Genomic DNA, 16,268 nt, shown 5'->3' with positions numbered 1-16,268 from the left:
TATTTGTAAACAGCAGGCTATATGCTGCCTTCGTCACATGCCATTGTGTGTTTATACATTTTACCCATCTGTTCGAAAGCAAGAAGCAATGCCACATGACTCAAACAACCAGCCACGCTCTCTAAATAGCAAAGCATCCAAGCAAGTGCGATTACAAACCATCCAAAGGGTGTAATAGATTGGCATAAAAGTGTCCAGAAAATGCCGGGCCACGAAGACATTGGAAAAAGCAAGGTCATGGCTTGTTTTTGAGCGGGACACAAAACTATCCCGATGTGGTGCCTCGGAAGAGGCCAGCAGATCTGGGACGCATGTCGCAGAACCTGGTGTGCCGGAATTCGTGAACCATAAGGACTTGTCAAAAATAATTTTAAAATGAAATGTAGCGTCCTAGCAAAACACGTCTGAGGCATAAAACAAAACTGAAGTTCAAAATGTGGCATTTAAAGACTGGATTCTGTCTCAAGTGAATAGAAGCCACATGCATCCATCTGAGATCAGATTTTGGCCTGATTTGAAACTGCGCTCACAGAGGCCGCAGTGAGAGCAGGCAGAGGAAGGCTGAATCTCCTTTTACAATCCTCTAGACCAGAGCAGCCTTTTTGCGCTTCCCTGAGAACTAAAAGTCTTCTGACACCAGCCCTTGTGTGTGTTGGCTGCTGGACGAAGGGTCCCATGTGCAGGCAGCGGCAGAGCCGTCTGCACCTGCCTGGAAGCCAAATCCAGCCCTACACCTCCCTGCCTGCGCTGGCCGGGGTGGGTTTGGGGCTGGTGAGCTCCCAGTGACACCACTGCACACCGAGTGTCCTGCAAAAGTGCCAGTACCGAGGCTTAACCTTTATTAATTGGGAAGAGGAATAAGTAACGCCGGCAAAATATTGTCAAATACTTCAAATTAATGATTAATTCTAGATGGAGTGGTAACTGTTTGATGTGGTCTTTGCTGGTTTAAACAGGAGGAGGGTGATTCACTCTAAAGGAATTCATAAAAACACAAGTATTTGCTCATGGACAATAAATACTGGGGCAGATAAAAAGGGGGATGAAGTGTTCGGCGTTGTGATAGCAACTCCACTCAAGAAAACTTTTGACCTTCTCACATCTTAAATCAACATGCCTCCCCTTGCTCTCCTCTGGGCCTGCCCTTGAGGCTGAGGGGACGGGTACGTGGGAGCACATTGGACTCGGGCTGTGCTGCCGGCAGGTCCCCCCAGTTCCCTCCTGTCCCCATGGAGAAGCTTGGGCACCTGCCAGTGCCCGGCCAGGGGCACGGGGCAGCACCTGACAGCAGTTTACACAATCTGTGTACACAGCATCGTCTGTCAATTTGCCTGTTGTAAACGTAAAGCGTATAAACCTGGCACTGAAGCTGCTGCGGTTTACAGAGCTGCCCCATGTGGGAAGCTGAGATTTACGCTGCCCGCTGGCGAGTGAGGCGTCCCGTCCCCTCCTGTCCCTTCCCGTCCCACCCCTTCCTGGCACAGGCAGGCAGGATGCTCAGCAGGGATGGCTGCAGGCAGCAGAGAGCCCATTAATAACCCAGATGAGCTGCAGCAGAGGCACCGGCAGCCCCACGTGCCCCACAGCACCTGACAGCCGTTGGACGTGTACCTGAAGGAGGGAGCTTGCTATCTACCTTTCCCGTGGGAATATGATGCAGCCAGGATAACCCCTGGACCTCACTGGGGTTCTGCCAGTGCCATTAAATCGTTGACGTCCACTGATTACCCTGACTCGATGCTGGTTTTATTGAGACAAGATTAGCCACTTGCACTTTGAAGGGCAGCCGGGGCGCACACTGTCACCAGCTGTCCCCTGCTGGGAAGGGCTCCAGAGCTTCTTTTCACTCTGAGCTTTTTGTCTTTGAAAAAAATCTAACTATTTTTCCTCTAAAAATAACAGCGTGGGGATGAGCGTGGGGGGCAGATGCAGCAAAGCCCCTGAGCTTGTGTCCAGGCTTGCTGTGGCTGCCACAGGGTGGCCCTGGTCACCGCACCTGGCTGAGAGGGGTGACGGAGCGGAGCTGTGGTGCCCAGGGAGGAGCTGAGCCCCTGCCTGCGGCTGTTCCCGCGGCATCGCCTCGCAGGCTGTCAGCGAGCCTTTCATCGCAGACCCCCCTGACATCATCCTTTCCAAAACACCTGAGCTCCTCGTGGTCCCTGTGCTCATAACACTTGGAAGTGACATCGTCTTCTGGTTTCAATTAACCCAGGGGCAGTTTGGGGACTATCTGGTTGCACAGGAGTGGAGGGGAGAGGAGAAAAGGTCTTTTTGAGCAGTGGCAATGGAGTGTGTGGGTGAGGAACTTCTGAAAGAAGCAGATGGTTTCTCTCTTTCCTTCCTCCTTCTTTTCCTTGTCTTTTTTTTTTTTTTTTCTGAATTCTGAGGAACAGACAACCCAACAGCACATTTTTCACCATCAAAGCTTTGCTGAAGGGAATTCTCCATTGCTATTTCATTTCTTCCTGATGTTCACAGATCGTAAAGCAAACGGCCTCTGGAGGACGGGGAGAGCAGATCTGTCCCAGGGTCACAGCAGGGGACCGGCCTGGAACCTTTGGCACACATCAGCCTCTCCCCGGCTGCTGGCAGCCCAGGGATGTGCACACATTTGCCTTTGGATACTGGGTACCAAACCCGGCCCCACAGCCGGCCACTGCTGACATGGGGGAGCTGGGACATGCAGAGGTTTGCAGAGGTCTGTGATCTCCACCCTGGACATCTGCCCGAGGTTCACAGCCATGAGCAGAGGCTGCCGGCAGCTGGGGAAAGAAGGCACCAAAGTCCCCAGGCTGGCCCCACTAACTGGGTTTGCTGGTGCTGTGCTGGAAAGATATGCTCACAGGTCAGCAAAAGCAGGTCTTACCTGCAACCTTCCTTCTGCAGCTGCCAGGGATCCCCAACCCTACGTCTCTGGGAGGTACGAGGAGGGAGGAAGCCATAATCCCATGAAATCCCAGCCCACAGTGTGCCAGTCCCTTTAATTACTTTCACTCATGTGCAACATGTTCAATGCCTTTTGGAAGAAAGGTAGTTAAAGGCAGAGGTGTACGTGGAAAATAAAACTGAAGGGCAGACAGGGCTAGAGAGTTCTGTCATGCTCATCTGAGATGTGCTTTTTTAAGACATCGCTTTTAGACCTGGCAATGCTACTTGATTGCTGCCTCCTGTCATGCAGCACTGGCTGCACGGAGGGAAGATGATCCTTGAAAAGGGGGAGTGAGAATTCACGCAGGACGTGCATCCCAAGGAGGGACGGGAGCGAGCGATGGTGGCTGGTTGTGCTTGAAGAGTGAGGGGAGGACACTGATGTTCTTTAACCAGTGACTTGGACACAAAAAGGGAATGTTCGTATGGGGCTGGGAGCCACTGCCAGGTCCCCTGGGGCTGTCTGTGAGGGTGGGCAGCCGGACAACATGCTCGTTACACACGTGCGGCCGAGTCAGAGGAAGAAAACTGCAGAAGGGAACAACAAAACTGCTGGGAAGACAAATGGGGCTGAAATGATCACTGGGACCGGGAGGGTCTGGAGCAACTCCCGGCGGGAGTGGCAGCAGCCAGAAAATAACCTCGTTGCTTTCTGGAGCTGGAGGCACATGTGAGAGGGATGAGCTGGCAGGGGATGTGTGTCCCCTGTGCCATGTCTCCACCACCGCTGACATGAGCTTGCCTCACACCATGAGCCTGCGGAGGAGATGCTGCAGGCAGAGGTGAGGAGCACTCAGCCCCATAGGTTTTATCAGTGGGTATGTGTCATGCTCGTCACCTCTGACATCAGCTCTATGCCTTGAAGATGTCCCTTTCCTAAGGAAAAGCCCCTTACAGGCTCCATACCCTGGATGGTGAGCAGCAGCTCCCTGGGTTGGGATGTGGTTTGCACTAAAGTGCAGTGCGTGGTGATGCCACCCCACACCACGGTGCTGCCAGTCATGCAGAGCCACAGCACTGAGCTGCGTCTGTCCCCACATCCCTGGGGTCTGGGGACCCGCTGACCCAGACTTGGCAGGGTTTGGGTGAAAGCAGGTTACCCGTGAAGGCGCTCCAGCCCCGCTCCCTGTGTGCCGTGAGGATGCCCGGTGAGGCCGAGGGCACTGCTCACCTCCTCCCCAGCTGCACCCCGGGGACTCATCCAGCCCCATTACCAGAGTGGGAGCGGGGTGATGGGGTAAGGACAGCTATGGGGCTCCCTGGCAGCCCAGGCATCCCTGACAGGGCCGGGAGCCAGCCCAGCCAAAGAGCTGATGGTTTTCACACCCCGTCAGCCCTGTGAACGGCCCCGCTCCCCCGGCGCGCAGCGCCTGCAAGGGTCAATTACAGCGATTACTTCAAGGAGTCAAACTGGCTGCCGGCAGCGCTGGAGAAAATCTTTGTGTCAGGTTTGGCTTTGTCACGGAAAGGAAAGAAGTGCCTGGGCGTGTGGCGGAGGATGAAAGAGCCTCTACTGTACAGGAAGCAAAAGTCAGGGGGTGCCTGGGGGGAGGAGGGCTCCCCGAGGCCAGCTGCCCTGTTCTGCTAGCGCAGCGCTGAGCAGCAGTCAGGGCTTGTGCAGCCCCCTCGGTGGCTCAAGAAGGGACTAAAAGCAACTCAGCGGTGGTAGGGAAAGATTAACAAGGCTGCTTGTGGCAGAGAGAGCCTTCAAAAGTGGACGTGGTGCTGTAAAATGGGAAACAGAGAGCAACAAAACCCTGGCAAGTTAAAGTCACAATAAAGGTGTTTTAAAAGTTTGGGGAAGAACTTGCTAAAGGTATTAAAAGCTGAAAATAAACACAATTGCTAATGTGCCAGGGGCAGGAAACCAACCAGTGAGCTGCTGCAGGTCGTGGGTGATGGAGGCATCAATACAGCACCTGGGCAAGGCAAAGCCTCAGCAGAAAAGCTGAGGGTTAGTCTGAAGATCTGCGGGGATGCTCAGGCAATGTCCCCACGGCAGCCTTCCTGCGGGGCTTTTCTGGGGGGCCTGTCCCACCACAGGTGCCTGCCAGAGACATCTTCCAGCAAAGGTGGGAGCTGCAGAGTGGCACATGTCCAGGGTGAGGGGATGCCAACCCAGCTGGGACCAGTATCCAGCTGCTGCTGGGGCAGGGAGTGGGAAGGCAGCATGAGCCATAGCCAGAGGGACTAGGGGGATGTCACGGGCAATTTGGGAGAAGTCATCTATAACAGTCTGGGTCAATACAACGCTTGGGGAAGACTCAACACCACCTTGCAGGAGAGAACTGTGCCTTGTGAATTGGCTGTGCCACTGAGCATGGGGAGCAGAGCGATGCGCTGGTTATGGGGCAGTGGCACTTCCAAAATGGTTTTCCCTCAGCATTGCTCCAAAAGCCTCTGGATGCCCAATGAACTGGAGAGATATTTGCCTTGCAGGGAGAAAACAACTGGTTAAAAGACCAGGCATTTGGGGTCACCAAATGTACAGCTGGCTGCTGAGCAGGAGCTCACAGCATTAAACTTCAGGCTGGTAAACTGGCAGATGAAATTCAGGATTGATAAAGGCCAAGCCAGAACCCACAGAAAAATAGCCCTAATTAGCCATGCAAAATGCTGGCCTCCTGCTCAGCAATGCCAGGTGAGAGTCAGGAGAGTGAGTGTAAAGTGTGGTTAGGAAAGGAAGAGAGAGCAACTAAATAGATTCTTCTCCTACCGTGGGTGCTGGACACAGAGACTGGTGCCCCCCAGGCAGAGCAAGGCAGTGGGGCTCGGCTGTCAGAGCAACACCAGGCTTTTTGGCAAGCTGTTTTTTTGTAGTGCAGAGCCATTTGCTGTCTATAGGGCTGTCCAGCCCTGCTCTGAACCTGGAGCACTGGCAGGTGAGCTCAGCATCCTTCGCAGCTCCACACCAGCACCCAAGCCCACCAAAAGCCCAGCTGCGGGCAGTCCCCCGGCTCCTCCTGCCTGCAGCGGGCAGCCTGGCCACTGCCTGTGCCCGGCACCCTGGCACCCGCCGTGGCTGCCGTGCCGCTGCCGTCCCGCACGCGAGGGCTGGGGACAGAGGCCTGGCCGCCGGCATCACTCGCCCTTTGGGGTGCGGGCCAGGGGTGGGATTTGCAGAGATTATACCGGAGGAATTACAAAGGAGCAGACTTTCCCACAGACGCTTCAATCGCCGCTCTGAGAAAGTGTGTGAGCCGAGGCGGCCCGCCTGCCTCATGGTGCTTTGGGGAACTCACAGGAACAGCACACACAGTTTTTAATAATTAAGTAACTTTAATTGTCCTGGGAAAGCGGCGCTTGCCTTGGGGCACTCTGCGCAAACTCATAATTAATGTTACCGGGAGAGATTACGGGAAGGAGAACTGAGAAATTATTCACTTTTGCTTTTTAAGCCTCTCTGTGTTAAAGCTGTATTATCCTCTGGTTTAAAGCCTCATTTAACTGTGAAGAAAACCAGCGTGCTTGTGGGGGGGAGGCAGGGGGAAGCAAGGCAAAGCACCCTGACAAATTACAAACAGCCGTGCCAGGCTGCACCACCAGCTGTGGTGGAATGGGAGCCGCTGGCCGGCACAGCTGGGGCATCCCGGGTGTGCCGAGCAGCACCGCGGCGCAGAGCCCGGAGGAGTGAAGGATGCTCGTCATCAGCCCGGGCCCGGGGCTGCGGTGTGTGTGTGTAATTCCCACGTGCACCTTCTCGCTTGAAGGCTCCAAAGGCAGCTGCCAGCACAGGAGCTGCCAGACAGTGCTGGGGCAAAGGCTGGTCTCCCGGTCTCTCCCAGTCATGCACCAGAGGGCTGAATCCTGGGGAACCTGAATTTGGCCAAGCACAACCTCCTCCTTGGAGTCAGAGGATGACTAGCCCTCTGCAAATTTGATTTATTCCAAAAAAATAAGTGTTTAGCACCCTAAACCTGGCCATGCTCCTCTGCCACGACCTGGTGCCAGTCGTCCCGGGACCGGTGCTCCCCCGTGGCAGCACATCCCCCAGGCCACCCATGCAGTGAGCAAGCGCTTCCCTGGGATGTGCCTGGCGTGGGCAGCCAAAGTCCTCGTGTTGGGGCACATCTCAAGCAAGCTGAGCCCCAGAGCCCCCCAAAGTCCCCCCAGAACCCCCAGTCCTCCTGCCCAGGCAGTTGCCTGCCTCTCTGGAGCTGCTGAGCTGGGGAGGATCCATTCAGCTCACAGGCGATGCTGCGAGCCAGAGCGGCCCGAGCCCCCCGGGGAGCCCAGCCGACAGGCTTTGCTGATGCGGCACAAAGAGGTGGGCAGTGACGGAGCGATGCAAATCCTTCCCCGTGTGTGCGTCGCCTGAGATCCGCAGTGCTTGCTGGTGCATTTCACCCTTTTAAAAACCAACAACCTATTGGGCTAGAGCGGCTCTTTTCTTTCTCTTTTTTTTCCTCCCCTTAAAGCAAATCACTGGACTCACACAGGACACAAGGTATTTTACTCTATAGAAATCCTTTTTTCAGGCAACTATGTCAAGAATGTTTTCATACTTTGGGCTGGATGGGAAAAAAAAAAAGGCTTAATCCCCTGAGATGGTTATTTCTCTGAAAACAGACATGCAAATGCTGGACTTGTCAAACCTTAAAATGTTTTCTTTATTCAGGGAATTACTGCCTGCCTGCTGAGCCTGGGTAATGCTGACAGGCTAAGCCCGGGGCCTTGGCAGCAGAGCATGCAGAGTGTGGGAAAGGGCGGCTGAGGCACGCGCCAGATAAGATCATACAATAAATGATACAGCCCTCCGGAGCACACGGCCACTTTCATATGCAAACAGGCCTTCCCGGTACACACACACACACGCACACGCACACGCGCGCAGGCATGCACACGCGCACACGCACACGCACACACGTGCACTTACACACATGCTCACACACACGCGGTTCCCAGGCAGCGTGCAGCACCTTGCAGCACGCCCGGGCAGACGCACCCACACACGCTTGCCCACGGCTGCACGGCTGGCGGGGCAGAGCAGCACCTTGCCAGGGGCTGCAGAGGTGGTGGGATGTGGGGGGATGCAGGGTGGGCTTTGCTCAGCCCAGTGAGTATCCCAGGTACTGGAGGAGGAGGCATCTTCCCAGTGACCCATAGTCCTGCCGGGCACGTTCCCTAATTGTCCTGTCATGCCTCAGTGGCTGCATTTCGGCACTGCTGGTGCCTGGGTTCCAGTCGCGGTGCGGGGGGTGGCTCGCAGACCCTGCGAGGAAGGGAAAGGCATCATTTAAGCATTTTGCTAGTTCTTTCTTCTGGCTGTGGGATAAAACCTGTCAACAGGACCGAAATGACTCAGAAGGGGACAAAGGCAACTCAAAATACACCAGACTTTTAATTGCATTTTTTAAAGCTAGTGCACTGCTTTTGGCCTATGTGAGGCTTTTTGGTGCATGTGCCTGGGGCTGGGCAACGCAGCCACAAACTCTGCTCTTTGACAGGGGTTCATTTCTAAACAGAACCAAAGAGCATGACCCTGCTGTGGGACTGATTGTGCCATCTCCCTGCTGCCCATGGGAGCAGCACCATCCTCCCCCAGGGAGCCATGGAGCCCTCGCTTGGGCCATTTTTTGCTGGTTTTGCAGTGTGAAAACCCAATTCAGCCAGGGCACAGGCAGACAGGAGGCTGGTGGGAGCCTCCCTCGAGCCCTGAGTGTGGCACCTGCACATTTGTTTTAATCACCCGCTGCCTGGTGACCCACAGCAGGCAGCCGAGAGCAGTCATCACGGGTGACAGCGCTGGTGGGTCACACAGCCACAGCTAATGGCCTGTGCTCTGAGCAGTGCCAGGGTAGAAATGATGGCTGCTGAGCTACCGAAAGCACAGCAAAAGCAACAGTGGGAGTGACCCGCGACGGCAGCAGCACTGGGAGCCAAGATGGGGTCTCGTGGGGACCCAAGCGCCACCCAAGACCAGCGCTGGCAGCAGCCCAGGCTCTCGCAAGCTGCTGACGGCTGCAGTCACCCTTTGCTGTGCCATCACGGCAGCATGTCCCGCTCTCATGCCACCACCCACATGTGCTGCTGGGACATGTTTTATGGGTAGCATTGCTAAATTAATCTCAGCACAGCTCCTCCTAACCTGAGCTTAGCTTTCAGCACTGTTACGGTTGCATTTTTAGGGCATGCAGTAGCCTGAGTGTGGGGGCAGCAAACTGCTCAGCACACGAGAGGTGGCAAAAGAGGGTGGCCAGTGATGGATGGCTGCCCCGTGCACCCCCAGCATCCTGCACACTTGCAAATCACAGCTCCTCGCTCTTTGCTGCTCTCAAGGTAGCTGGGGAAAGGGGAGAGGGAGGGCGAGGAGATCCTGGCGTCTTACTCTCGGCTTAATACGGTGCATTCACACAGATAATCTGTCAAGGAAAAAATGAGCCAACAAGCTATCTATTCTTGTCTGCGCTATTTTCCCATGTCAGAAACAGGCTAGGCTGAAAAATGTAGGTTTCCCCTTTCATCTTGCCTTTCAGAGCCCCTGAACAAGATGCCTTTCTTTGCCAGAGCTTGCTGAGGAGATCTTGCCTCGAAGAGTGGAAAAAAGGGCTTTATTTTTCTCCTTTTTTTTTTTTGTTTTTGGTAATATTTATGCCCATGCCATGCTGGTGGTGTAGCTTTTGTTTTCCTGCCAAGCAAGGGTGCCATGCTGATCCCCTCCTTGATCTCCCACTGTTGTTACTGTCTCCACCAAGCCGAATGAGGGGATGATAACAAACATTTCCCTTCCACTGCTGGGAGACTTTATTTTTAACTTGAAAAGAAGTGCCCGGGGAGGCAAAAATAACATTTCCACAGGTTGGAGGCCCCGGTAAATGAGAGACAAGTGACGAAATGCCGCTGCATTCTTCCCTCAGCCACATGGCGCCAACATGCCAGTGCGGTGCCAGTGTGGTGCCGATGTGGTGCCAGGAGCAGGGCAGAGCTCTCCCTGCCCTACCTCAGTGGGTGACCCGTCCTGGTGACAACCACCTCCTGCTGCCGGTGCTGGATACCCAGTAACACCCATCCTTTCAGGAGCGTGGTCACACAGCTGTGGTTAACTCACATTTCTCTGTCTGTGCCTCTCCACTCCATCACTCCTCTTTGTCCCAGACAGCTACAGAGGGGACACATGTCCCTGCCAGCTGCCGTGGTGGAGCCTCCTGTCCCCTGTGCCCATGGGGTGGCAGGCAGGATGAGGGCAGGTGGGGGATCCACACGCCTTTATGGCGTGGTGGCAATCCTCACCCTCCTCTGTCCGGGCATCTCAGGCTCATGTGCTCTTTTTATACAGTTGCTTTGGTCTAATAAAAGCCAGAAATGTGTTTTTGTAGGCTTTGTGGTCTGTCTTCCATTAATCACATTTCTTTGCGTACTTGCTAGTTTGTTCTACTCCAGTGACTGGCAGCAGCCACCAGCTCTCCAGCTGCGTGGGCTGTTCTGCTGGTGCTGGGCTGTGTTTGTTGATTTATGGAAGTGGTTTTCAAAAAATAATATTTGAAATGGCCAGGTAACAGCCAAGTGCGGGGAGAGGACGTATCGGCAGCGCTTGTATAACAGCGATCCAGCTATCTGGTTTCTTGTAATAGCAAATACTTTAAAGCTTTTTAAGCTGTTCTTCCTTCACTATTTTGAGAAGGACTGAAAATTGTGGTACCCTTTGCCATGGTTCCCCTGGCTTGGGGGTCACACATGGCAAGAAGATGAACCCTCTCTGAGACCCAATTAGTGGTGCCACTGGAAGCCTTATTTTATTTATTTATCTATTTTTTAATGCATCTTTTTTAAAAAAGCAGGGGGATGCTCTTGCCTTCTCCTGATGCAGGAAAGCAGCAAGTCAGGCTGTATCCCTAAAGTTCCCCAGATGCCTGCCAGCCCCGGTCCCTACAGCCAATATTGACACACAACCTCACTCAACTTTTTTTCCCCTCAAATTTTCTGGGAGGTTTTGTAAAGATGAGCAAAAGAGGAGACAGAGATCTGAGAGCAAACAGTTATGGACAACCTGCTGGGGAGCTAGTTCATCTCTGGGGGATGTTTAAGCAACATCCAGACACCCTGGGCGTCTGGTTCCTGGGCGTCACCTGTAATGAGGGCAGGGGAAGAAGCTCTTGTGGGGAACACTGCAGAAAATATGGCCGAAAGCTCAGGCTGCTGTGAGCTGAGGTGTCGGTCCCTGCGCTGCTGAGTCTGGCTGGTGCAGGGCCAGTGCCCACAGCCCTCAGAGCTGTCAGAAGAGCTACAGGGCATGAGGATGTGCTTCTCCGGCAAAATGTTTCTGAGGTAGGGCTGCCGGGAGAAACCGCAGGGAAATAGGGAGCAGACAGGGCAGGCAGCTAATTGCAAGGAGCAAAAATACATAGGGAAGATAAAAGAGAGTGTTTGCATCGTCTGGAACCCCCCGGCCATCCCAGGTTTGCCTCCAGCTGTTTGGTGAAAAGCTCTTTACAGCCTTTGAGGAGATCATGGTTAGTCTGGAATCAAACAAAACCGGCAAGCGAAGGTGAGCAGGCAGGGAGGAGGGCATGAAACCAGCTCCTTTTGGCTTTTGGGAAGACTGGGAAGCTTGTAAATGCAATTGCTGGTGGTGATGGTGTAGCACTGTGATTGCCACAGCTTTTGCATGACAGTAACGAGAGACCCCACCTAAGGCTGGAGCTGCTCCAGGCTCTGCAGAGAAGAACTCGTGGCCTGAATACACAAAACAGGAGTGGAAACAGGCACAAAATGACTTTCCCACAGGCAGAGTGGGACTGAGCTGGAGCCGCCATCCCCTCAGTAGGGCCACAGCCACCAGCTGCCTTGCCCAGGTGGCAGGGTCAAGGCTCAGCTGCGTAAACACATGGGGACCTGGGCAAGAGCTGGAGCAGCCCAAGGAGCCCTTGGGAGCTCAGCACACCGTGTCTGTGGGAGCCTGGCAGGGCTTTGAGATGTGACAGTGGGACAGGGATGCCCGGGCCAGCGTGGTGTCAGCAGCACCAGCAACTCCCTCAAGTCTTTGGTCCCACTGCGGAGCAGGCTGAAACGCTGTGGTCCTTTTAAACCTGGGCCTGGGAGCTCCCCCCAGCACCTGGGAAGGGGCTGGCAGGCAAGGGCAGGACCATCTCCAGCCTCCTCTGCTCTCCTCCCAGCCAGCTGAGCCCCGCTGTGATGCTGCAGGGGATACGGGGACGTGCGTGTCCTTGCTCCAGGAGGAAAGAGGCTAGTGCTGTAGGTAGTGCATGGGAATGAGCGTCGCAGCCTCCGCAGGGTTGGGAAACTGATGTTATCGCAAGGGAGGTTTCGCCTCATCACCGAGGTGAGGAGCAGCCCCCCCAGCCAGCCCCGCAGCCGCTGCCCCGGGCCCTTCGCCAGCTCTGCGGGATGGAGGCCCCAGCACAGGCAGGCTGGGAACCGCCTGGACTACTCCAGCAGACGGGGACGATGCCGGTCACGCCATGTTGTGAATCACCAGCCCCAGCATGCAGCTGGATCCTTCACTCGCAGCAGCCAGGGCTAGGCAGGTGCTGGATACACCCAGGTACACCTCACATCTCCCAAAATGGGAACGTTACCCTGAGAAAGGGCTGTGTGGGGGCTGGCAGGGGGCTGCTGGTCTGCCTGGGGCACAGTCCAGCTGTGCCCCCCTGAGGCCCTGAGCTGGGAGCTGCTGAACTGACAAAGCCTTGGGAGATACTTGGCTGACCCTCCTGAGAAGCTGCAAGTCTTTCCATGGGCTTAGGAGCTCAGACTCCAAACCTTCCCCTATGCTAGAGACAAGACTCTGAAGTCAGCATAAATTCAGAAAAAATACCCCGTGCTCATGAACTAAGGCTCACACAAGGATAAACCTTGCCTGTAAAGAGGACCCTGACCCTGGGTAGCTGCTGCTGTGCTGCCATCCTAGGGAGGACATGGGGACACCCTTTCCTTCCTGCATCATTTGACATCTCTCCTGGTGCACTGCCATTCTGCCCCAGCACCCACTGGTGCAGTGGGATGCTGCCAGTCCTGCTCACCCCCTGCCAACCTTGCTCACCCCTGCCAGGCTCTGCAGGCAAGCTGGCCAGCCCCCATGGGAATCAAGGCTGGTGCCTGGCAGGATCAGCCCCGCTGCTCTCGGGGTTCAGATGCTTCCCCCAAGCACCAAGGCTGCCCTGCACACACATCCCACCTGCGCTTGGGGGGAAATGCTGAGGGATGTGAGGGGGAGATGGGGCAGCGCAGGGGAGATGCCGGCACTGCAGGCAGGGAGTGCAGGCAGCTGGGCACTGTGCTGCAGGCTCAGCAAAGGCAGGGCAGGCAATACAGGGCAAAATTCCCAGAGAAAAGCTTTGCTCAGCCTCTGCCTTCAAAGGGTTAAGCAGCTTGCACAAACCACCCTGGAGCCCAGGTCTGGTCTGGCCCCTCCGACTCCTTCACCCTCCGAGGGCCGGGCTGGTGCCAAAGTCGGAACCTGCTAATCAGCAGCTCCAGCAGCCGCAGCCATCCCTCCCTCCGCCTTGACTCCTGGCCAAGCGCGGCCGGGCCTGCCGGCGCAGGAATGTGTGAGAGCCATGTGTCACTTCTCCAGACTGTGGGAAAGTGCTGCTCCAGTGAACTCACAGCAGCTGCCCTGCCCCAGCCCGGCCGCGCCGCGGGAGAAACAGGAGCCGAGGCTCGCAGCCCTTGCAAGGGCGGTTTGCTCCTGCTCATTTCCGTGCGGATCCGCTGCCAACCCCCAGCCCCGCGGGTGACAAAGAACATCTGAGCCCCCAACGCCTGCTGTGGCCACCATGGATGGGGAAGGAAGGGCTGCTGCCCTTTTTTTCCTTTAGAAAACAATTCCTCCCCCCCCCTTTTTTTTTTTCTAACAAAGGGTGTGGGGGATGTTGACAGCACAAGCAGCAGCCTGGGGAAGCAGGAGCTGCCCCCGTGCTACAGCTCGCACCACCTGGCACTTGTACAAGAGTCTTCATCTTCAAAGCCCTGGGCAGACAATGGCCCCTTTCAGGCCCTGGCGGTGCCTGGAGCCGGCCAGGGCCCCGGCCGTGGTCAGTCTGGCCGGCTGGGGCTGAGTGGCACAGGGCTTCCCTGTCCCGGGCTGCGAGGGGAAGGCAGGAGGTGCTGGGTGCTGTGGGGGGATGCTCCTGCAGCCCACAGCCCCGCTCCTGGGGTCGCAGCCATCCCTTTCTTCCTCTCCAGCATCCTCCTTGCTCACCATGGCCCTTCCGGGCATCACAGCGGCTGTCAGCACGGCATTTCGCAGAGGGTCTCAGCACTGGAGCCCCAGCGTGGCCCCCAGCTCGGTGTGGAGGGGTTGGCTGCCTCGCTGCAGGAGCCCACGCCATCAGCTCGGAAGTCAGACAAAAGCGAGACCGGGAAGAACAGAGGGTGGGGAACTGCCCATCTCTCTTTTCGCCCCAGCCCCCTGCCAGGGGATTAATTGCTGGCCCAGAGAGCGGGAGAAGTGGACGGGGGCTTGGCAGGAGGGCAGCGAGGCAAAGCGCTGAAGCAGAACATTTGGTGGCCACTGGTGCCCCCACGCCTGCCGACAGCCTTCCCCAGCTCCTCTGTGCCATACCGGCCCCAGCCGATCAGACTCTGCTGGCAAGCATCTATTTCTGCCCTCATTTTCATCTCCTTCTCCTAAGCCTGCCACAGGCTCTCATTAAAGCTGCTTGCTGGGGACTCATTAACTTGGCAGGCTCAGTGAACTCTGATCAATTAAAGTAAAGCTTCTTAGCTTCTCTGCCCTCTGCTTTGCTGCAATGTTGCCCTGCTCCCGTACTCCTGTCCACAACCCAGACAAGGCAAAACCAGGATGACAGACCCCAACCGGCTGCATGTCCTGGACATCTGCTGCCAGCCCAGGTCCATCTCTGCTATAGCTCCTGGCCCACGTTAGCACCAGTGACCAGGTGCCCTCCCTGCTCTCGGGGAGCAGGGTTGGTGAGAGCCTCTTCCATGGGAAGCCACAGCTCCTGTCGGGGCAGCCAAGATATTTATAAAGGCACAAGCAGGGTAAGATGGCTGCAGTCTGAAATTTTGGTTTGGTTTTTAGACATTTTGGCCAAGAGATGCTGACATGTCCTCAGCCCGTGCTAGCACAGCCAGCCACAGTGCTCCCTGCCGGCTCCAGCGCTGAGCTTGGCCCCGCAGACCCTGAAACATCTCCCACCTGCTCCCCCTAAAGTAAGAGCGTTTCTCAGGAGGCAGAGCCTGCTCCCCAGACCCCGTGGTGCCCAGGACATGCTGCTTGGCTGATGGCCACGCTCAGACACCCAGTTCAGCTGAGATGTGATTTCACAGCTCCTGCTGTGTTTAGTCAGAAGTTATGATGGGTCCATTGCCAAATATACCTTTAAGGGTGTAAGAAGAGAGGCAGAATCACTCCTTTTCCCTTTTCAAAAGTGTTCTGGATGCCCTGCAGCCAGAGGAGGGCTGGAATATCCCAGATACTGCTGTGCTGTACTGCTGTACTCCTTCATGACACCAATCAGCCTCTGGTGCACCCTGTGCTATTTCAGAAACCTTCGGAGAGCAATGCTGACTACCCCATCAGAGCTACACAAATTCGGAAGGTCAAACAGAAGCAGAGCTTAGGCTTTCAGCCACCTTTAAACCTGTTGACCAAACCCAAACAAACCAAAGCCCTAATGAAATTAATTTGGAGTCTTTCCTGGGTTGCATCTCTGCAAACTGGGAGTCTGCTGCAGTCAGACAGACAGATGATATTAGTGGGTACAAAATGAGGCCATGAGGTGTTAGAGACCCTGAGCCAAGCCAAGCATTGGATGCAAATGCTCCCAGGCTCTGGGAAAACTCTGACCCAGACACTGACTGAACAGGGAGGCTCGGGCTTATCTCTGCAAACCAGAGACGGCAGCACGGCCTCTCTGGCCCTCAGCTGTGGACGAGCTCCAGCACAGCAAGAAAATCTGGGGCTTCAACACCTTTTTCACCACTGAGCCACAGCCGTGGTGGCTTGCAGCCTTTCTCACTGTGAGGGCATCGGATGTGTCATCTGCTGCAGCACTGAACTGTGTTCCTTCTTGAAGAGGGGACAGAGCCTGCTTGAAAGCCGCGCCTGCCACTCTGCTGCTCACCTGCTCCCCACAGGGGCTCACAAGAGGAGAAAATGTTTGCTGTTGGTGCTGAGTGTGGACCTAAACTCCTTGCCTGAAAGCCCTTGAAGCGGGGCAGCTCGCGTGACAAGGAGCTGAACTTGGAAGCTCAGGGTCAGCAGTTTCTCCTTCCCAGAACTGAGCAAGAAAAACAAACAGCTCCTGCAGCCCTTCTCTGATTTGGGGTTTTGTTACACTTCCCAAATGCGTCAGTCAAATATTCATGAAGGATCAGCCAAATCTTACCGAGGCTTGGAGGCTCGGTTTCAAATG

The sequence above is a fragment of the Nesoenas mayeri genome, assembly GCF_963082525.1.
Source record: "Nesoenas mayeri genome assembly, chromosome: 9".
Taxonomy (NCBI): domain Eukaryota; kingdom Metazoa; phylum Chordata; class Aves; order Columbiformes; family Columbidae; genus Nesoenas; species Nesoenas mayeri.
This window is presented reverse-complemented; position numbering follows the sequence as displayed.